Raw genomic sequence first — 7,140 nt, 5'->3', positions numbered from 1 at the left:
GAAACAGATTCTTGAAATTTTCTATTGTCAAAAGTGTAGATTCTGAATATTCGTTATTTTTGTGTACATATTTCAGTACGTCTCTATACACTCTAGACGGATTTGTGGTGGGTTCGTATCTTATTTCTGGATAATCGTGACTATTTCCGACCACTAAATGACAATTTGTAAGAGTTCTTGGGTTGGTTGAAACTGAAAAAGTGTCATATAGAAATGGATTTTCTGTCTGGACGTCAATTTTAGCGTCATTGACAATGAAAACAAATACATGCCTAGGTTTTGACACACCTGTTGTTATGTTAAAATGGCCGGTCCTCTGATTGCTAGAATTTGATTTATAAATTTCCTCATTCAAATAAGTCCATTTCTGAGACGGTTTTTTAACAAATTCATCAAGATACAAACTCTGTCCTATAGAATTGAATGTCATCCTCGGAACTAACAACTGTATTTTAGAAAAGACGACTTTACAATCTGCTCCTGCTTGCCAAACTACGTTGTCGTCTGAATCAAGATCCAAACTTATTTCAAGTCTACCATTAGGCAAAAGTTGTTTTTCTAAGGCTTCAAAATATGAAAATTTGTTCATTGTAACCTCAGCATTAACAGTAGAAGAAACTCCAAGACGCTTTTTTCTCATGGAAAAACCTTTATTGAAGTTTGCATTTCGGCCTGTTATATGGTTGTGATTTACACCGTCTATGTTGAATTCTCTGTCATCAGCATGTCTGCTTGTGTCAATATAGTAAAGTTCGTTAGTTGCTGTACTTGAAGCATAATCTCTGCTGTAATTGAGATTTTTGATATTAACAGCGTGATTACAATTTGAACAGTCATATACTTTCTTTCCGTTAAATTTAACGTCTATATGTTTGATAAATGAATGAATACCATTCACAATACCATTTCGATCATTTGCAGCGATATTTCCACCATTTGCACTTAGTACAAGCTTAAAATCAACTGATATTCTGCTGTTGAACCAGTCAAACGGAGTGACTTCACCTGAATTATCCACAACAAACCTATGATTTTCTTTTTTCTGTAAAGCAGCACCCGCAGGTGCAACAAGAGCTGTTTCTAGTTCGAAAGGTACATCTTCATACCGTTCTAGATATTTTGGATTTCTAAAAGAATTCATTATAATATTTTATTACATAAATTTAACTTTTCGTTTGAGTTTTCCACCGGAAAGTAAATTGTTAACCCTTTCATCAATCATGTATTGAGACAATCCAGGTATTTCTGTTTTTGTATCAACCATTGTAGGTGTACTTTTGTTTTTCTTACTCAACGATTCAACTATCTTTTCACCGGCTTTATTAGCTGCATAATTACCAGTTTTTTCAACAGCCGTAGTAATAGCTTTTTCGCTTCCCTTTTTAATGCCTTGCTTTACTGTTTCAGTAAAAACCTTACTACCGACCTTTTTTAATATATCACTAAAACCTTCACCATAAATGTGTTTTTTAACATACGACCCCAATTCTGGATCGTATCGTTTCTTGTAAAAGCTTTTATTCATAATAATAATACATTATACAATTGTTTTTAATCTCGACTTTAAGATAAGAGTCATAAACCAATCGATACCATTTAAATTTATAGGCCGTAAAAGGGAATCTGTTAAATAAAATCTCATTTCATTGATGGTTGTTCTTGATAATTCATTAAATAAAAGCCTTCTAGGCTCGAACTTAAAACTGTAACTCCGAGTTAAATTATCTGTTGGGATGACACAGAGTAAATTGTCGTCTGAACCACTAATGATTGAATTTGATACAATGTCTGAATGAACATTGATTTTATCAACTGATCGTGTGATATTAGGCAACCTCGACCCATATTCAGTTTTCACGATGATTTTTTTGTCAAATCCCAACAAATCACCAAATTCAGTGTTTCTGAGATCGACTTGATAATTAGTTTTTAGTTCAATGATAACCTTGTAAGTTGACAAAATAAATAATATATTGATACCAAAAATTCCATTATCATCAGCTTTATCGTCATTTCCATTCATAATTTCATGTAAATAATCGTTTATATCCGAATAACTGTACATACCGTTTTGGAAAGTAACTGTTTTCCAATTAATACCATTATCTGTGGAATATTTGATTTTATTATTTCCAAAATGATCTGCAACATTATGCCAACTATATGTCATCACCACACTGTCTACACCGATTTCGTGATGCAGGTTTGCATCAAGACTGAGTGTTTTCTGTAGTTTGATTTTAAAATCATGAGATTTGCTTCTTCCGACCTTTTCTCTGTTTACGCTAGAAATATAAATCGTTCTTAATTCTTCCATATACATTTAGATTACATATTCTTTTTAACAAATTGTTAAGTTGATCATTGCTTACGACACCTAATTTATTTAACACATGTACTATTTGTGTAAACTCGTTTTTAACTCATTACCTGCAAGAATGGATCCTCCAAGTAGTTCTAATCTTGACAAGAGATCTTCGGGATTATTATAAAAAACCACACCAGAACCTAATCTCTTAAATTTATTACTAGTCCGATGGATTGGAATCTCAGATAAAGTGTTTATATCATTGAATATTTCTCTTGACAATGGTGAATAATTCTTTCTACTATTGAATCTCTTTGTAAATAAATCGATTGTGTCAAAATCAGCCTGTTTATCATATACTTTTTGACCATCCTTAAGAGCAATCATTTTTAATTGACCAAATAATTTTGGCACATCAATTACCAAACCCCCATATTGGCCATTTTTAAGGTTTACTTTGTAAGCATTTCTTTTCTTTTGTGTGTATAATCCACTACCACTTTTCATAGTTTTAACACCTTCCAGTATTACACTTATTCTGTTCTTATATTTTTGCAAAATTTTTATTTCTTTTGTCAAGATATCGATTTGATCTGCGTTTTTTTTTTCGGCTTTTTGTTGGTTGATAGTCTACTCTTTTCAGATCCGAGTTTTTTTGTAATCTTACCTAAAACATTATTATATTCATCAAAATCAATTGTTTTATCCCGAACACTCTTCAAAACATCAGATGGTGGAATCAAATTATATTTCATCAACGTATTTATATCATTGTAATCAAAACCTTTATCCATATCTGATTTAAATTTTGGCATCATTTCTGGTTTATAATCAATTGGTAATTTAGTAGTTTCTTGTTCTATGGTTTCAGGTAATTGGTTATATATAAAAACATTTTCCAAACCACTAGTAATCGCTTTTTGGTTGTCTTGAAGTTGTTTTATCAATTTAGCCTGTTTTTCATCAATACTTTTTTTTAAACTTTCTTGAGTGTCAATTAATGGTTTATAGATTTCTGATATTCCTTCATAAGCATCCTGTTTCTCTTCTTTATACTGTTTTAGCATATCTCTCACATCTCTGGTTTTTTTACCTGCTACAATTTTTGCATTACTAAGCTTTTCAAACTGTTTAATATCCATATAATAGTAGTTTATATAAACTTATCTCAACTTATCTCAACTTATCTAACCTATTATATATGGAAATACCAAATTACGATTTCAAAGAGGATGAAAACACAAATTTTAAACAACTTTACAAATACATGCCAGATAAACCATTTAGAATGCTTATATGCGGAAATTCTGGTAGCGGTAAAACCAACCTATTGTATCATATGATCATGAAACCATTGGTTTATTACGATCAAATTCATTTATACGGTAAAAACCTTGAGCAAGAAAAATACAAACATATGATCGAAGCAATGAATGATATAAGCAGCGAGGTTGGTTATGACATTTTACATTACAATAATGATGAAATCAAGCCGGTTGATAGCCTAGATAGCGACTCTCAGAAAATAGTAATATTTGACGATTTCATATGTGACAAAAATCAGAAACCATTGATTGACTATTTCATTCAAGGAAGACATAAGAATTGTTCTGTTATATACCTTAGTCAGAGTTTTTACAGGACTCCAAAAGACATCAGGCTCAATTGCAGCCATTATGTCGTCTACGAATTTCCAAGCACCAATGAAAGAAGCCTGATTTCAAGAGAACTTAATGTGTCAAAAGATCAGTATAAAAAGGCAACCGAAAAACCATATTCATTTTTATACGTTGACAAACCAAAGAAACTAGTAAAAAGGAATTTTTATGGAAATATATAATATACTATTATATGGGTATATTTAACGAAAAACAGGGACCTGATCATATCGGCCACATACAAACATCAGCCGGTTTACCTGGTCCACAAGGGCCTCCTGGGCCAGGATTCAAACTAACATCAAATGGTGATTATGACATAGATAACAAAAAACTGACTAATGTAAAACCAGGAACTGATGACTCAGACGTTTTAACTAAAAAACAAATATACGAACATGTCGCTGCTAATGGTGGTAGTTCATCTAGCCAATCAGTTGATTTAACTGATTATTTAAAACGGGATGGAAGTGTTGCTATGTCTGGAGCTCTTGATATGGATAACAGAAGGATTGAGAACGTTGCAGCAGGTAGACATAATACAGCGGATGCACTCACACATCTCCAATTGGAAGCCTTCTATTTTGATCTTAATACAAATAGTGGTAATATAGAAGCCCAAAATCCTATTAATATGAAAAATGAAAGAATCTTAGGGGTAAAAGATCCAATATTACATTCAGATGCTTCTAATAAATTTTACGTTGACAACTTTATGACTCAAAAGGCTGATAAAACAGAGCTGTCTCAAAAGCCGATAAAACAGAACTTTCCGATTATTTAAAAAGAGACGGTTCAGTTTCTGTTACTGCGGATTTCGACTTTGGAGATAATAAAATTACCAAGGTTGGTAACGGTTCACGATCGACTGATGTGGTAAATAAAGGTTATATTGATACTGAATTAGGTGCCAAACCAAATATAAATCAAGTTATTCTACGAGACGGTTCACAGGATATGACTGGTAATTTAAATATGTCGCAAAATAAAATAATCAATTGCGGACAACCAACTAATACTAGAGATGTGGCTAACAAAGCATATATAGATTTTGAGGTTGGTAAAAAACCAGATATAAATCAAGTCGTTTTACAAGACGGTAGTAATACAATTTTGAATGATTTAGACATGACACAAAAAAAGATCATCAATTGTGAACCTCCAAGCGGTCAATTTGATGTTACTAGAAAAAGTTATGTCGACAATCAGTTTTCAAGATGTTTAAGATTGGACGGGAGCAACAAGATGACTTCGAATCTTGACATGAATAATTTACAAATAAAAAACGTAAAAGATGCAACGCATAATCAAGATGCCATAACTCTAAAACAAGTAAATGATGCTACTTCAACCACAAGTACCAATAGTGAAAAATACACAGACCGAAAAATAGCAGAAAGTCATATTAGCACACATGAAAACCGCAAAAACGTCTTAGCCTATGCAATGGATGATGGGGAATTTACGGAAGATTATGGAATACAGGATGTCAATTTAATCACCTATAATGACAGTCCTCATATGACAAACAAAAAGGCATTTTCATTAAAGGTTCAAAAAAGAAGTGACGGAACCAATTTATTTAAGGGACGTTTCGATTTCAATCTATTTAAAATGATACGTGATAATTTTAGTGATAATTATACAGTGTGTATTGAAGTGTATTTCGAAAAAAATGGTAGACATGATTCAGAATTCAATAGTTTCAATATATCATTTGAAAAACTAAACATGAACATCATTAGATCTCATACAATAAAAATAGATTCGGACTACAAATATTATCGTAGTATCTTAAACCTATCGCCTGACGGAACATCACCTCAAATTCAAAGGCGGTTATATGTTACTGTCCAATGTAATTACGACAACCTTAGTCCTAGTTTATTACCTCTATATGTTGTTATTTATGGAATCAAAGATGAAGTAAAAAGCAATATCGATTTCAGTATTTACGATTACGAACGAGCTTTTACCGTTACAAACAATGAATTTCAACTGCATGTACCAATTCATATGAACTCGAATAGAATAGGAGGGTTACTATTTCCGGAAAAAAACACAGACGCTGTCAATAAATCATATCTTTTTGACAGAACGCTCACAGTATACGTCTGGGGAGAAACTACTCAAGCAATATCTAATACAGAATGTAAGTTCACGTTAATGCAACGTTTGGTAATCGGGTTCTCACAAATATACATTTTGTCAATTACATTAGTTGCTGAAAGAATATATCCAGTTTCAAGTAATCATAAACTAACTATTGAATCTGATACAACAGCAATTTTTAATCTAAATTTTTCATCGAAAAGAACCATCATTGTTAATATTAATAGACTTTTTACAAATGTTACTAAACTTAAAATAACCTTTTCAGGTACAGGTGATGCTAGGAAATTTTATCACATAATTGAACACAAGAAGTTTAGTCGTTAAATTTATATACACAAAAATATATATGGCATTATACCTTGAAAAACCGGATGGTAGTTTTCTACTAGATGAAGATGGTAACAAAATCGAATATAGCATTGATTTTCAATCTGACGATGAAGATTTAATTAATAAAGCTCAACTTATAATAAACAATGATGGACATGCAGAAACCGATAAAAATCTCATTGCCACACCAGCTGTTAATGATGATCATGTAGTAGTTAAGTCACAGGTTCGCGAACTATCTAAACCAGTTATTACAATATGGGCTGAAGAAAATGGTGCTTTAAATTTAGACCAATTGGAGTGGTCTTTTGGTAACGGGACTGAAAACTCTGTCAATTACGGTTACTGTTTGTCAACAAAAGGTAAAATATTTGCTGGTTCTCTAACGGCAAGTTCTTCTGGTAGTCCTCCTGGTGAAATTAAAGTAAATTTAGTCGTTAATGGAATTGAGAAAAGTGATTATCAAATAACTAAGCCAAACAATGTCTTTTGTAATCATATCACATTTCAAGCACCATTGAGTCTCAATGCTGGAGATCGAATAAATTTCATATCAAAGACCAACAATTCATTTGTGACACATGCCTTGGTTAGTTTATTGATTGAAATTGATATATAATATAGGTATAATATATATGTATATCAACAGCTTATTAAGATTTGTAAAACATTATTTTCAAGAAGCAAAAGAAAAACATCCATATATTGATGATAAAATATTAAAATCAG

General features: G+C 31.8%; 1 pseudogene; it reads right to left on the bottom strand.

The window, feature by feature from the left end:
- Positions 1-2,285: 2,285 nt before the first annotated feature.
- On the bottom strand, positions 2,286-3,450 carry LOC137981538 (uncharacterized; annotated as a pseudogene).
- Between the last annotated feature and the right edge of the window lie 3,690 nt (positions 3,451-7,140).

This window comes from Montipora foliosa, chromosome 13 (assembly GCF_036669935.1).
Source record: "Montipora foliosa isolate CH-2021 chromosome 13, ASM3666993v2, whole genome shotgun sequence".
In the NCBI taxonomy this organism is placed as follows: Eukaryota; Metazoa; Cnidaria; class Anthozoa; order Scleractinia; family Acroporidae; genus Montipora; species Montipora foliosa.
Note: the sequence above shows the minus strand (reverse complement) of the source record. Positions and strands in the feature narration are given on the sequence as shown.